Here is a 17225-nt window from a genome sequence, read left to right as displayed (position 1 = left end):
CTGAACTGTCCACAGGGACATTCCATACCATAGAATGTCATGTCCATTATCTAAACTGGGGAGAATTGGCCAGGAGGGGGAGGTCTTGGGAATAGAGTGGGCAGCAGTCAGTGGGTGGAGAGCAATTGTGTTGGGCATAATTTATTTCTCTTGGGTTTTATTTATATCTCTTTCTCCTTTTCAATAAAATTTTTGTTCTTATTATTGCTATTATTATCATGTTTTTTATTAGGAGTATTATTATATTTCACTGTATTTGAAGTCTTAAACTGTTCTTATCTCAACCCATGGGTTTTACCTGTTTTTCTCATTGTCCTCCCCACCACACTAAGACTGCATGGGGGAGTGAGAGAGCACTTGTGTGGTTGATGCCTGGGGTTAAACCAGAACAGAGTCAAGAGTCCAAGAGTCCTAAGTAATAACTTCTATGCCAACAATACTTACACACATATAACTAGAACACAGTTATATAAAATGCATGAGTAGTGATAGAAACATCACCTTTCTGCCAAAGTGCGGCTCTTACCATTACCCAACTATGTCAGGTCCCTTTTTCCCCTGTGTCCCTGGAAGCTTACACTCCTGGATATCCAGTGGTCTGACTGCAATGGGACAACTGCAGAGAGCATTTGCTTAGAGTGGTTACTGGCTCAGCAGAAGGGTGCTTTCCATTTTGCCTGGCTGAGAGCTGAATGTTGACAGAAAGGAAAAGCACCTCTATTCCTCCCCAGTAAGCACCTATGTTTCTAATCCAACAGCTCATCACCTGAGCTCATGAAATTGTTCTAGGATGCAAATCCCACTCCTACCCCAGCATCAAGAGGGTGGGGAGATAGACAATTCAGTTTGCACAGGCTGTTTCAAGGTATCCCTGTGGGCTGTCTACTGCTAATACCTATCTTACATACCCAAGGGTCCCTATTAAATTCAGAACAAAATCAAGTACATAGCATGAGCTTAAAAATTATATTTCCAGGACAGGTACTTAACACTGGGTCCATTGTAAAACATGATACAGGATTTGGGTGCCCAGCCTGTTCATGAACTGCTGAATATCACTTCCCTGGCTGTCTGGAGACACCTTGTGTGGAGATCACAGATAGGTACTGTGTTTTACAGACAGTAAGTGCAAAATCCATGAGAGAAGCCATAGCAACCAGGTTTTCAATGGATTGACTTTCATACTTAAGACAGAATATTTATTTAAATGCATTGTGTGGACAACTTACTGATGCTCAGATTTTTAAGCAGGAATTTCCTTCAGCCATTCTAAAATGCAAAAGTATAAGCATACAAATTAAGATGGGTATGTTACCCAAATTATCAACCTAGCTTGGTCACTGGGAACAGTAAGATCATATTAGCTTTACCATAGCCTAGATATTCTGCTCCTCAGCAAGAATAGCTCCCACATCATCCCAGCTATTCTGCCCAGGAAACTGCAGCCCTTCACCTGGGCTATCTGTCACAAGAAGGCTTTGTGCCCTGTGCACAGACCCTAAATGTTGTGGGAAGTACAGTCATAAGGAAAGAGAAAACAATGCCATCCCAGACCAAGCTGTCGGCCCACCACAAACTCTCTTACCCAACAGCAGAAAAATAAGAGATCCTAAAAAAATGTACACACTAGGGTAAATCCTCCTGGAGGTATGCCTTGGATAAGCAAGGACAGAATCAGCCAGCTTGATGTAAATAACACTCCCTTACCAAGCTCTCCTTGCTTGAACTTTCTCTTGCTCCTGCAAACTTGATATAACATTACTTTTACTAACCCAGGGCACAGAAAAGGAACGGCTGAAATTCAGCAGCTACATCAGCATCAAGAAAGGCCCACAGAGGAGCACTCCTCAAACCACAGTCTAAAGGTAAAATATACATCCCCAAGGGACACTTTTACTATTATGCATTCAAAAGATGAAAATTGCATTTCAAAGGCCTGAATGTGCTCCTAGAAGGAAATGTAGAAGGGAACACAGCTCCTTTCACCTTCAGGAAGTGAAGCAGTCATTTATGCCAAAACCTTCTAGCTGGGAAGCTACTGCTGGAATTATATCAAGCATATGACTAAGGACACAAAAGTAAATGAAGCCCCATTCAATATTTGGGTGACGATGTTTGCTCATGCAAATTATATCCACCATACTCACTCCCAGCTTTTGTAATCATCAAAAAAAGTTGTGGTTCATGGAGTTTACAACTTTAATATTCAGATACCTTGTTTTGAGTCTTTTACTCCCAATTGTTATCTCTTATGTACCAGGGTTGTTTCTATCAGTATGAAATCCAAAACCAAGCTAGCAGAGTCAGTCTTCCATCCCCACACCAGAACATTGCACTTGCATTAAAATAAGGGATCAGCATAAGAGCCTAAAACTCTGAACAGATCAAAATTATATGTAAAATAGGGGGTTCCTTTTTGTATTCCTGTTTGACAACTTAGTTCATCTACTGAGACTAATGAACAGAAAAATTTATCGAAGGTTCACTGAGTTACTGGAGTTTACAAAGCCATCTGGAATCAGTTTTACTTTGTGTGTTCACATTATTAACAAACTATTCAACCACATTTTTCTCTGTGCAGGAGATATGTGCCAGGCTTATGTTTGAATCAAATGTTTGTATTTGTGGTCCAAATCCATCAAGAGAGAGACAACGACAGTCTGCAAACTCTTTAAGTTTTCTCATTGAACATGGCATGAACTACACACTGCAGCTTTAGCAGAGGTAAAGTATGGCAAATCAACACAGGAATAGCTATAACTGTTTTACATAAAGATATTTCTAGCTTCCAGTTCAAACCCAAGGGAGAAAATGTGTATGCAATTTGTTAATTATGCTCTTCTTTGCTCTGTATTTCTCAGTTTCAGAAACTGCATGGATTACAGGGAAGAGTGTGCTCGCCAGGGAGAATTGTTAGCACGTTTTCAAGACTTAGCCACAAAACCAACTTCAGAGAGAAAGCAAAATATTGTTTCTTCTTGATAAAATATGAGAAAGGATTTTAATTTTCCTCTGGCTTTCTTGCTTTTGGCTGATTCATTGTTGTCAACAGATAGGTTTATAAGCAATGAAGAACAATGTTAAGTTTATTCAGAACTGAGTTTATTAGTCAAGCTAATCCTGAAGCTTTGGAGGAATTAATGCAGGGATTCAGAAAGGATATTAAAAGACTCTTTTGATGAGCACAAATCAAAATATTTCTGATCTAGGCATTTCTTAGGACAATGAAACAGATAAGGAAAAACGTACCTTCATATATTTTAACACTAAAGCATTCCCAGAAGTGCTTAATATTCTGGCTAACCCAAAAAAGAATTACCCTGAGAATAAACTAGCTTAATTTTATGTTTGGCAAATGTTTTTACTTATAAGCATTTTAATTAATTATAACAATCTTCTAAAATATTTTAAAATACAAAGCAGACTGTTTTATAATTTTATATCTTTTTCTTTCACATTTTGAAGACACCTCATATTAACTTCAGGAAGAAGCATGTCTTCTCAGTCATACTAAATGTCTTACCCTATTTTTTGATGTACCCATAGGTGCAGAATCAAACAATGAACATGTAACTAAAAAAATAGTAATATTTCTATTTGTTCCAGAGCTGACATTTGCTTAATAGATAGCATAGGTAGGATCCAACCCCACTTGCTACAAAAACAGTGATTTTAAGTTACATATCTGATTCTGGAGAATCTGGATCCATATATATTTTAACAATTGTCAAATTCAAACTACCTATGGTCCCACCACAATGTTCACAGTTCATGAGCAGATCCATTTTATTTGAAGTTATTTCTTCTTTTCTTGCCTTGCTGTAACAAACACTTTGTTCTCTCTCAGTGATTAAAAAGAAATCGGAAAAAAGTAAAGAAACCAAAGTCTGTATCTCAAGTGATGATCATTTCCAAAACAGCTCATGAGTGTCTTATAAGAGATGCCTCCATTTGCACAAATAATTTCCTGAAGATATTTGTTTGCAATGAACCAAAATGTAACACTTGAATGAAGAATTATGGTCTACTTTTAAAAATAGCATTTATAATCAAATAACTTTCAAAACTGAGTAGAAAATCATAAAGTGATTCAATATACAAATCTAAATTTTCCAAATCATCTAAAATTTAACTCCCTTAATAGCCTAAATACATTTTTTAATAAATTTAGAAGCTTAAGTGTTATTGACTATCAATTACCAAAGATTTTGGTCCTTAAAAAGGCAGTATGAGGTAAAAAACCCCACTGTAGAGCAACTCATATTTTTTGAACCCAAATACCTTTAAGAACCAAGCTACTTCTAAAACATCTCCTTTGAAAATGTGAAAAGAGTGAACTCCGCCCAACCCAGTAAACAAATGGTCTGAAGAAATTAGGTGTCAGTTTTCCTCCTCTAGAGAATTAAACAGAAAGTACATTTTGTTTTGAAGTGCTTTTCTTCTCTGTGAAGGACACAGCTATACTCTGTTTTATATAACAATATGAGGAAAGAAACAAAATTATTTCTGCATGTATTCTCCTGAATAAATGTTGGGCCAGATTTGTAGACACACATTAAATACAAAGTCAACGTATTGAGTCTTTGATTTCAACAAGAATGTGTTACCTCTAGAGCAGTAGTTAAAGCAACATCTGGGATATAGGAAAACCTTATTTAAATTCATGCTAATATATTGTTAGAAGGGATGGAAGGAATAATAGGGGATATTTATACTATTTAGGAAGAAAACAGAGGTGCAGTTGAATCTTGAGCTCTATTCTCACTTTAAGTAATCTAAGAAGTGTATTCAATAGTAATTACTAGTCTTGAACTGGAAAAATCCTGATTTTCAAAGAAAAACTTACTCCAGGCCAAAGGATGTGGATGTCTGTTTCCTAGCTGAGATTCTTCTAGAGGAAAGCATAGTCTCCAGACCTACCAAAGGTTTCAGGAGGGTTCCTTTTCAAGCCAGCAGACCTACCTGTAATACTGTCTGAATGGGTAGGAGGAAGTAAAGGCCAGAGAGCAAAAGAGAGATACTTGCACAGATTCCTTTGACAGGAATTTTCTAACTTTATCACCTAAAAGTCAGCTCCCTAAATGTCAGCTAGTCCCCTGGGCTCCTTTATAGTTGAAGGAGAGAAAGAGGCACCTCCAGAAGGCAGTTCATCTAAACCAAGATATCTAAGACAGGTTCAATGAATCACTTGCTTATTTCTTTCTTATCCAATGGTTATGAAGAAAATATGACAGGTAACTTTTCGATGTCTGACTTTGTCAGGATGAATTCTGACTTAGTGTCATTTTTCACCCCACTCTGAAATGTCACTTGTGAATTTTTTTTACCTTTGTGGTCTTTGTGACCTGGTTCCCTTTCTTGCCAAGTTTTGTGATGCCTGGCCTGACCTCACTCAGTGACATGAGCCAGAGCCCACTGGAAGATCATCTTTGCTGTGAATGATCTTTGCATCAGACCTTAAGGGAAAATCAATATGAGGGCAAAGGCATAATCAAGATTATGACAGAGCAGCAAAACGGTTTTGTCTAGTCATTGCAGGAAAAGCTCTCCCTTGAATCTTTAAGACAGGGCCAATGTATTGCTTATCCCATTTCAGTCCACAAGGTCTAGCAGTTTTTGTCTTCATATCTTGCGCTGTCATGCATAACCTGATAAACTGCACCAAAATTGCTCCATATGGTTGTCATTCACCTCTGGCCAGTAGAAAGGCCAAAGAAATTCCTGACTCTCTCAGAAACAAGTATTGCAAGAGTTTTTCTGCAAGAGTCTGATGAAAAATGGACTTTCAACCTGAATTCTAGAATTCCTTCTATTCTGGAATTCATCAGAAGTTAATAATTTGGTTAATACATGAAAATATCGTTGTTAAAACATGTTCATTGAGGTGAAATCACATTACTAATTTAGTGATTTTTGCCCTCTCCTGACAAGAGGACCAGTTCAACACAATCAACTATTTCCAGTATCATACAGCAGCTCACAAGAAAGCAATCATCATGAGGCTTTTCAGTGAAAGTGTATGAAAACTCAAATTTTCCATTGTAAGAGCAACGGCAAGTATTTCTTACTGAAATCAGAAATAGTCTATGCTGGGCTTCAAAATACCTTGTATTATTCAAAATTATGGGGAAGAGAAGCCAAAGGCTAAAATTATATTGAAAACACATCATTAGCAGACAGAAGTTGTCAATCATGGCACTGTATTGATTATGACAAAAATGGCAAAAAAAAAAAAAATCTTGACTTGAGAGCATCCATTTTCTTTTCACATATGATAAAAAGTCATACAGATAACTTTCTGATTTCCATATATTAACAGAATTCTCACTGGGAGACAGTTTTTATCAGAATACAAACCTGAAATATGGAAACATCTCCATAAATGGGTAATGACAGGTAAACAATTAAATCCTAAAACACCATGGAAGTCTACCTGAGAGCTTCCAATTCTGTGGATTCAAAAGGGTAAGAATAAGAATAAAAAGCATCCTTGCACTTGAATTTTCAAAAATCTACCATATTAACAATAACAGCAATTTTGTGAGGAAAACCTATTCACAATTTAAAATAATTTCTAAGCAGATTGAAGGAAAACAATTCACACTTTTAGTTCTGGTATGTTTACCAATGCAAATTGCTCCTATGAATCCATGTGAGTTAAACACAAAAATGTGAACTTCAGTACCCAAACTTTGAAGTTCTTTATACAATTGAATCAAAACTGAGGCATCTTTATCAGTTTCTCACTCGAATTAATGGGGTAAAAATACAGTAAAAGGTACCATTACTATAATTTCATTCTAATGAATTTATTATTATAATGAAGCAGGATTTTAATGCCTAACAAAAATATTAACAAAAGGAAACAGAGAAACTATATTACTTCTGAAGCTACTCTGTCTTTCTCACAGATTTGGAGTAAATGGTTGTACTTCATGGTTGTAAGTTGTACGTCATTTTTCCTACCAGTTTTCTTTAAATGAACACATAGGTTTTAAACGGTGCACCCAGTCCTATAGCACAGAGAAGCTCCTATTGCCACATGTGATCAAACACTGTCCTGGAAAGACATATGATGGAATGTCCACTTGACCTTCCCAGGAACATCATTATTAAAAAAGAATGCTAAAGAAAATCTATTGAGTTTTGCTTTTTATCTCCTAAAATGTTGAAATCTTCCTTGGAAGCAATCAGGTACATGTGAACTACAGTGAAAGATGAAAATATTGGTACCTGTAATCCATCTCCTGGTTTAAAGACTAAGGCCTTCAGGGAGCACAACAAATCCACATTGTCTTTCTAAATGTCAGTTTTGTGCTTTGACCTCTGGCTTGGCCATCAGATAAAAGTCATGCATAACCACATACCTCCCCAGCAACTATATTAAAACAGATTCTAAAAAAGAATAATTTTGTTGAGGGAAAGTCATAATGAACTTAGACAACCATAAAACTCTCCTCTACATCTACCTTTCCCAACTAAATCAGAGCTTAGGCAATACCTTGCCAGTCACTGTAGAAGACATTTATTGCTCACTGTTGCTCAATATTAATTTTACTTTCTTTGATCACATAAAGCTCTTTCTGGTCAGAGGTATGTACATTTATAATTCACTTTTAGATCTAAGGACTAAAAGCACTAGCTAAAAATCCTACCATCATTACCACTGGAAACGATTCAGAAAATGTGAATAGTTTTGTTTGAGAGAAACTTAAAGTATACACTGAGGGTGTAGAACATAGTTTTATATACTAATGCAAAGCTGTTACTGAAAATTTAAATGCAGACCTAATGAAATCATTAGCACTAAGAAATTACATACCCATATTTTGCAAATAATCCATACATTTCCTATCTTAGCAGTTCTTAAATTGGACAAATCTTAGAGGCATCAGTCTCCAGAAATAAAGCTCTCTGGTTTTCGTACTGGTATCACAGGCAGTAATTATTTATGTATTTGAAAGTCATTTCTCTAGCCAAGAGAAGGCAGTTTTGTGTGACCAGGTCACAGTCCTGGACTGAAAAGTGATGGGAAGACCCTAGAGCCTTGGTGTCACGAGAGCACCTAAAAAACCTCCTGCAGGGCTGACCAGCTCCACCCTCCTGGGGTTTGACTGCAGCTGCCAACACCAGTCTGGGCCCACAGCAGCCTGTCCTCCCCACTGGAGTTTGGCAGGGGATAAACTGAACAGCCCCTTATCAATGTTGCTTCACTAGCAAGGCTGCAAAGCTGACTGGTGACGTGGTTGATCCACCTCTCCTTTGTTTCTATCAGCACATGACACCATATTTAATATAATGCTAAATTTGGAGTGATTTTCATATAGCACAGATTTAAAAAGCATGAGCAGTGAATTTCAAGCACTTCCACACAGATGGCAATGCAGTGTGTAAAACTATTCCATTTTCCCACACTCAGATAAAAGAGTATAAATGCCAAATAAACTGGAGATCTTCCTCTGAGAAGAAGAAAAATGCAAAAAGAAAGTTAGAAAACAATGTCCTGAAGGAGCCCAGAAATCCCCATTTATCACATGTTATATAATCATCCTTATTGCAAGACAGTAGGTTGATTCACTGGAATATGTCACACCAAACCACCGTATTTTGCAATCTCTTACTGCCATCTTATGCCATTTTTTGTCACTGCACAATCCATGGCATACTAAAAATTGTAAAAAAAATGCTTTTTTACATAAAGCATTGCCTTTCACAAGTGTTTGTGATCTTATCAGCACATTATCATCTGGCCCTCATCTCTGCACCCCCAGTTCTGCAAGAAAATATTGAACACTAAACTGTCTTTGAAGTTGATGAGAACTGAGAATCCCTAGCACCTTTCAGGATGGTGTAAGAAAGGTTATTAAAAAGCTCTCTCCTTCAAAACTATTTCTTCAGGAGCTCATTGTTTTTCAAATATATGGCTTGAATCATTTGCACTGATTGACTCCATAGTTCCCAGTACTGCTCAGGGATTACAAAATAAATGAAGAAAGGGTTGTAGTTTTCCTTTTTTCCTTCTGTTAAAAAAAAAAATGCCTTCCTTATAAACGGTGAAACCAGATTCATGATATACATCATTTGAACCAAAATAATTTACTAAAGTTGCTGATTAAACAGCACTAAATGACAGAACACCAAAATGAGTAAAGCACAAGGAAAAATAACGGTTTATAATGAGCAATCATATTTTATGACACATGAACTCCATTTTTGTAGCATGCAAAGACTTCAACTGTTCCAACTTATTGCAATCCCATAACACAGTTTTACAAGACAACATTTGTATTTATTTTTCAGAACATGCTACTCCTTTTTAACACACTTCAATGATCACTTTCAAGGACAATCCAGTCAAATGGGAGCTGCAAAATATCTCAATATTTGGCTTTCCCTAAAAATGTAGCAATTACTGTATCTCAGTAATACATCCACAGGAGAGTTATTTAATGTAGCAGGATCCTATTTAAAAGTAAAATTACCTTCTCCTGTGCTCAGTTTCCTGAGAGACAACTATAACCCAAGAAAAGGACAAACTGATGTGATATTTTCCATTCTGGATTACACATCCAGCTCTGCTATCCCTAGCATAGGAAGGACACTGACCTGTTGGAGAAAGTCCAGAGGAGGACTACAGGGATAATCAGAGGGGCAGAACACATCTCCTATGAAAACAGGCTGAGAAAATTGGCATTGCTCAGCCTGGAGAAGACAAGGCTCCAGGAAGACCTTCCAGCAGCATTCTGGTATCTAAAAGGGGGCTTGTTGGAAAGCTGAAGAGGAACTTTTTACAAGGGTCTGTAAAGATAAGGACAAGCAACAATGCCTTTAAACTGAGATGAGGTTTGGATCGGATATTACAAAGATATTTTTTACTGTGAGGATGGTGAAGCACTGGAACAGAGAAGTTGAGAATATTCCATCTCTGGAAGTGCTCAAGGCCAAGTTGGATGGGGCCCTGAGCAAGCTGACCTAGTGAAAGGTGTCCCTACCCATGGCACAGGGGTTGGACTACACAGTCTCTAGGGTCCCTTCAAACCCAGGCCATTCTATGATTCTGTGACTGGGGCCCTGTTATGACCCTCTGTTTTGGGACTCACTACAGTGTGGTGAAATCTGAAATGATAGGTTGCTGCATTCTGCTTACTTGCAAGGAGAAAGAGTGAAGAATCTAACATTAAAAATTCCCTTAACATGCCAGATTTGTATACACAGAACCATATGGTTGTTCTTGCAATTATCTGTTTTCCTCAGTATTTGTGTACCTCTCTGTGGTCTGTCTTTTTGAAGTTCTAATTCATCATTTCAGGTGCAAAATAGGGTCCCTCCTGTAAAACAGTCACGCATACTCAAGGTCATTCAAAATATTGGAGCTTTTATTTTTTCTCCACAGATCTAAACCTAGTTAAATAAAGATCTTATTAATACAAAAAGAGGAAGAGTAAATACAGAGAAAAATGGCATGGATTAACTTTTCTGAGGGAACAGGGTTAGGGTTTCCAGGGAAATATTTTCTGAAGAAGGGCGTAAAGAAGAGGGTGGTGACACAGTGAATTTAGCCCTTGAAGGAACTCCAGAAAGGTGGGTAAAGTCTTTAAAAGGTAGAGATGAAGGTGACAAACACATCCGTTGGATTGAGTAGAGTGAGCAGGGAAATGGAGGGAAGCAAAACCCAGAGAACATACACAAAATACAGGGTCTTCACAACTGAGAATAAGAACTCTCATAATGGAAAATCTGAGGGGCAATTAATGAAAGCTTGCCAAAAACAGAGTAAGAACTTTTGTGGCCTTTTCCAGTAACTTCTAATGTGTGAAGAAAAAAAGTATTGGCACAAAAGTTAGGAAGACATTTCTAACACCATTTCATTTACTCTTTTAAGGCTGTCACTGTTTTCTTTCTAACTTTCATCTCCCTGAGTACATAAAAGCAAATGCAACCTTTTGCTGTCAGCTGCCCTGGTCTGAGCCTCCCACCTCTGCTTCCGCTTTGCATCCAAACTCCTGCACACCATATTTCAGCTAATTTCTGAATTGCCACACCTCCCAAAGCTAGTCTCACATCTCTTTCATCATCTACAGCTTGATCTTTGGATGTGTGTATTTGAAAGAACTATCTGTCACATGCAACTTTGCAGGTTTTTTGTCTATTAATTATTTCAGATCAATAGACATAATTTACAGTAATCTTAAAGTCATTTCCAAGACCCATAACAAAATTAAAGTTACATCTTATTGCAAATATTTAAAAGATGTGATGCCATGTACTGATTTTTTTTATTTTTTCAAAAAAGGTGAACATCACTCAATGGCTAGCCTAAATTTAAAGTGATCAGTTCTTTACCTTTTCCTCCACCAACTGTGTAATAGCAAGATTTCATCTGAATTGATAGCTTGGAAAAGAAAGACTACAGAAAGGAACTTTTCAGCCTGTGTACACTCAAAATATAGATTTCCTCAATTCAAAGACTGATTCAGAGATTCAAATTTTGGCATCAAATCTAATAGAGAGTACCTGGGTAATTTACTGAAAGCCAACATTTCTTGCACCCCATACTCAATTAATCTTGCACTTCAAGACATGAAACTGTAACTTTCCTTGCAGAAAAAGAAGGTGGTTTTTGTCTGTGACATGGTGATGTGACAGTGGGATAGGTTCAGTATAGTTGAATAAATAAACAATACATAAGGAAAGAAAGAATGATTTTTAAATATTTTTAAATATTTCCTAATTCAAGCTTGAATAAACAAATTTGAGCTTTTTTTTTTTAAAGTTACCTATTTTCTATTTTGTCATTTGCATTACATTAAAAGACGTGTGAATAAGCAGGCAAATTCCATGAATAGGGTTGATAAAAGCTGACCTGGGGAAAAAACAGACCCTTCAGAGTTTAAGGCTTGTTGGCAAAGAACAGGGTCTAGGAATTGAGTCCCAGAAAGAAATCCATTTGGGATAAAAACTCCTTTCCTCTGCATTTTGAAGCTGGGACCATGGTCCCTGCAACAAGCTGTGAGAGAGGGAAGTCACAGAAATGGTGCAGAAGGAATTTTGCTGGATATTAAGGATGTCTTCTTGTGGAAAGAGGGGGACTACGGACTACAGTGTCTCTTCCTTGATGCTGATTATAATTAAGTGCTGAATCAGTGCATTCCTTGAACCAAAAAGACATATGCAAACATGAGATGGTGAGGACAGATAAGGATATGCAAAAAATCTGTTTTCTTTTTAGAAGTGAAGTTCTTTTTAGAAGTGAGTAGCCTAAAGTCTGCCAAGGATTGCTTGGAAAAGAATAGATTTGGTAATTTCCAGCCTCTTCTAGTCTGCATTTTCTGTTTATACAGGTGGCATATTATTTCATCCTTTTTTATCAATCAGAATAATTAAAAAAGATCTGCCCAAGAACATCAAGAGGCTCTCCATAATATGCAATCTTTCCATCAAGACAGCAGAGTCTTCAAAAAGTTTGGTAAACTCACTTCTAAACTTTCAAAAGCTGCATGGCCTTTTACAGAGAGCAGGACACAAGAATTAGTTTTGCTTTTAAAATCCAACATTGCATAATTCTCCTCAATTGTATGGCTGTCTCCACAAAGCTTCTCTAAAGTGTTCCTGCTGAACATATAATTGCTGTAACTGTCAGGTTCTTGGTGGTGAAATTATCAAGATTTATTGCCTTCCTGAAAAGTATTTGTGAAAAATTAAAACCCAGATGTTTTGCAGCACTTTTATATAAGAAGCATACATGTCTGTTCATTCACAGTTGTTGTGAGCTTCTAAGAAAATATAAAATTAGAGACCAGAGAAATATGTGTTGTTTCCTTTAGAACTTACAAAAGCTCAGGTATTTTAAATAAATTGTATTAAAATTATTAGGCATGGAAATTTTAATGAAGAGTTTAATATAAGCCAGTATCTTAAAATTACATTGTAATTATTACATTCTGTAGGACTACCTTCCAGTTATGATTTCATTTATAATTTATTTTTAAAATATTGCACATACATTTTTTGGCAAAGATTTATTGCTTACAGAGAATAATTCCTTGCAGATGCAATGCTGAAGACCACTTCAAGGAGTCACTTAGCCTTTCTGGAGTGTTCATACCCTTGAACAGAGACTGTGACTTTTCACAATTTTAGCTGCTGCTGAGCACAGAATATGAGACATTTCGGTGATGTCTACCAGAGAGAAGAGATTTAAATCTTAGTTCTTCTAGTCTTAAACCTAACTTTCTCTCTGACAGCATTATTAATATCAGTATGTTCCATGATTTAAGGCTTCATTCAGTCATGACTGAAGACAAGCAGTCTCTTAAGAGATTTCACTAGCAACTGTATTAAGTTCTTAACAGTTTTACAGAAATGGACAAGAATTATGTAATTACTTTTTTTTTTGTACTGTGGGCTTTCAATCAGTAGATTAAATCAAAACCAACAGCTAACCACAATCATAGAACAAGACAATTGCTCAAATTATATGTTAAAGTTCACTGTGAAAAGCAGAGTAAAGAAATCTCCACTTGCATTAACAGGACCAATTGAAAACTACAAAAAGTCAGATTACATCTGCACTCAGCCTGAGACAGTAGCTTGTGTGGAGTTATGTTCAAAACAAATTATCTTGTCAAATCACTACTACTCTTAAAAGTAAAATTAAAATGCAATGAATCCATTCATATTTTTCAGCAATACTGGAAAATTTTTCAGCTACTTCCTCTACTCTGGCTGCAGATTCTGGAGTGTCTTCCAGCAAATGACATCCAGAGCAGAGACTCACTGACTGACATTCTGAGCTACAGAAATCATTAGCAGCACTTGGAAATTCTGGAGGCACAGCCAAAGTGAGAGGACTGGGGGCACTTCCCTTTCTCTGTAGACCTCTGCATGTTGTAAAGGGAAAACTTTCTCACCAGCCTCAACTCCTGTGAGCCTGACTATGCTCCTCTCAAGCCTTGGCAAGTCTGTTTTTCTCATTAGTCCATGTGGGGAAAAAAATCCCCTCTGAGTACACACATTTCCTTAATATAGGAGATTTTACAGAAATCATCTAAGTTCTACATTGGTTTCATCTTATCCAGTAAATGTTGATCTTGAAAATAAAACACCCAACAGGGACAGAGCTACTAGTGTTGGTCTCTTTTTCTTCCACGTTTCTTCTTAAAAGATACTCAAGTAAAAGTTTAAAGCTCCTTGGTGTTTGTTGTTTAGAATTCAGTAATTTATAATTCTTGTTCATTGTTAAGAATTCAGTAATTTAGACTTCTATTCTTAAAAATAATTTTAAATTTTGAAGGATTATTTTCCATTTGTTTGGATCCAGCCTTCTCAATTTTGAGTTTTATACGGTTCTGGAAAGGTAACGAAGCAGGCTTACAGGGGATATTTATTTGTCCTACAGAGCAATTGTCAGTGCTATGTAAGCAGTGAATGACAGACTGATTTTTCATAAAAACATTGCAAGGAACAACCAAGTATACACAAGTATGGCATGGGCCTTTGCTCATTAAATGTTTTGCAGCACACTAAGTCAGGAGCTGAGACACATGACAACAGAAAGACATCAGTCAACATCACTACTGCAAACTGTCCTTTCACAAAAACAGCATTTGGCAGCACCTGCAACAGAGATTTCCTCGTCACACACATTCCAAACATTAAAAGTCTTACCTCACCAAACAAATACAGATCCATTGCTAAAAGTCATAAGCAATGTTGCACTTCACTGCTACCATACAGAAATAGATCCAAACATAAAACCATCTGTTTCCCAAGGAAAAAACCAAATCCCACGCACCATTTAGCACCATCTCTATTTCTTCACAGTCTGTAGTTAAGTTTTCAATTTCTTAATTCAATGATAAGTTAGCAGAATGATATTCACAATTAAATTAGATTTTCCAACTCTAAAACAACAGGTTAATCCATCACATTCAAAGATGCCTCCTACTCAAAATGTAAGTCAGAAAAAGATTATTATCTGTAGATTTGGCTCTATATTACAATTCTGAGTGACAGACTCTCAATACACTTAAACTTGAGCTTTGCAATGTATCTTTAAAGAGTGCAAAGCAGAAATGTGGCTATAGTAATTAAAAGATCCCTGGTGCATGACGTTCTTATAGTGCATACTAACCACTCAGTCACATTTGACCTTGTTTCACAGAAAGGTCTTTTTCCATAGATTAGTTCGCATTTCAGGTAATTTTATATCTGGCCTTAGAAAGATCTTCTGGGACTCAGCCAATTAAGCTCTTAAATTGATACCTTTATGTAATATTACTACAACACACACTGCGTTTACCAAAATTTAAAGATCACACAGCACTGAATTTTGAAGCATGTAGCACCTATGAGATTTCATTGCATATCTACATATTGAGTATAAATACTGCAACGTGTTTTGTTTGATGTGGGCTGTCTCATAAAAAGGCAAATAACTTTTACTCAACAGTTAAATCAGAATTATCTTGAACATGAAAAAAAAAAAAAAAGGAGAGTACACAATTTGGCTTCATTACATTATCCAAGAGTTCTTTAAAAGCTTTATTAATGATTTCTTGATAAGCACCATTCAATACTTAGAGTATGTTGATTGATACTATTACATATTTAAGTAATTCCATTACAAACATCTTGGCTAAACAAAAACAAAACAAAAAAGTAAGCACAGATGTGACTGACTACTTTCAAAAGCATTTAACTCTCTGTTTAATGAAAGAATTTATTTCTAAGGAAAATACATTTATAATTTCCTCTGTACTCATTTTCTTTTTTGTATTTTGTTTCTTAAAGTCAGCAGTGCCAATTTATTCATACAAGCTCTCAAATTGATTTATTTTAAGCGACTAGGCACTGATATTTTTGGATTCTGTTACAAGCTGCTTCCTTATCTTGTCATATAACTTTGATCAAAGTTGGTTCCACTCAAAATTTTAGGAGTCTCTACTTCTGGTTGTTCCTGCTGAGAAACATGGAGTGTCATCTCCAAACGTAATGAATAGCTAAGAGGTTCAATCTGTTTCATTTGAAGCTTTAAGTGTTCAGCAAATATGGAGAGAAAACCAGATTCAAAGGCAGAAGACTCCAAAAGTCATGAAGCAGACAGAATTCACTGACACCTCTTAAGGCAGATATGATATTAATGACAAGAAAGGAAATTTGTACAGAAGCTGTCTAATGACAAGACATGAAATGCACACACACACCAAGCAGACTAATGAAGGGGACAAAAGACAGGGCTTCAACTCCCTCAGTATTTCTGCATCCAGACACCTTCAAGAAATCTTCATCTGAGTGTTAAAATCAGATCTTGATGTCTTCACATATCACGTTTTTATCTAGGAGGAGAATATAGCAATATTTATCAGACACAGACTTATCACAGTAACACAGACTTTCCAACATTTGCAATGTGAATTCTTAAGGCTGCAAGACCTTCTGTAAACATACAGTACCATTCCAGCCTCTGTGCTAGATTACAGATTTCAGGAAATCAAAACGCGATGTACCACAAATGTAAGCAGCAATGACATATCCAGAGTTCTTCCCAAAAATCCTCATACAAACGAGACCAGACATACAGAGCTCATCACTGAGCTATTCATTTTGCAGTCACTCTGACCAGCTGAAGAATTGGGCTGAGAAACATCTCATGAAGTTCATCAAGGGAAAACGCCTAAACCTGCATCTGGGGCGGAACAACGCTGTGCACCAGGGCACACTGGGGCTTCACTGGCTGGAAACCAGAAAGGACAACAGGTGGATCATGGACCCCATGGCAAAGCAGGGCAGCTGCATCCTGGGCTGGATTAGGGGAAGCATTTTCAGCAGGTCAGGGGAGGGGATCCTTCCCCTTTGCTCAGCCCTGGTGAAGCACACCTGGAGTGTTTCCTGGATTCCCCAACACCAGGAAGATATGGACATACTGAAGAAAGCGCAACAAAAGGCTGTGAACACGATGAAGGGACTGGAACATCTCTCTTATGAGAGGAAGGGCGGACAGAGCTGGAACTACAGCCTAGAGAAAGATCTGGGAGATCTTATCAGTCTATATTTAGATGCCTGATGGATGGAAGACATGGAAGCCAGTCTGCCTTCACTGTTGATCTGTGACAGCACACAGTGTACAGAGATTTAAACACATAACACTCCAGGTGAAGATAAAAACCCTGTATTTTTTACTCCAAGCATGGTCAGACACTGACTTGGATTGCTCAGGTCCTGGA

This window comes from Ammospiza caudacuta, chromosome 3 (genome assembly GCF_027887145.1).
Source record: "Ammospiza caudacuta isolate bAmmCau1 chromosome 3, bAmmCau1.pri, whole genome shotgun sequence".
Taxonomy (NCBI): Eukaryota; Metazoa; Chordata; class Aves; order Passeriformes; family Passerellidae; genus Ammospiza; species Ammospiza caudacuta.
Note: the sequence above shows the minus strand (reverse complement) of the source record.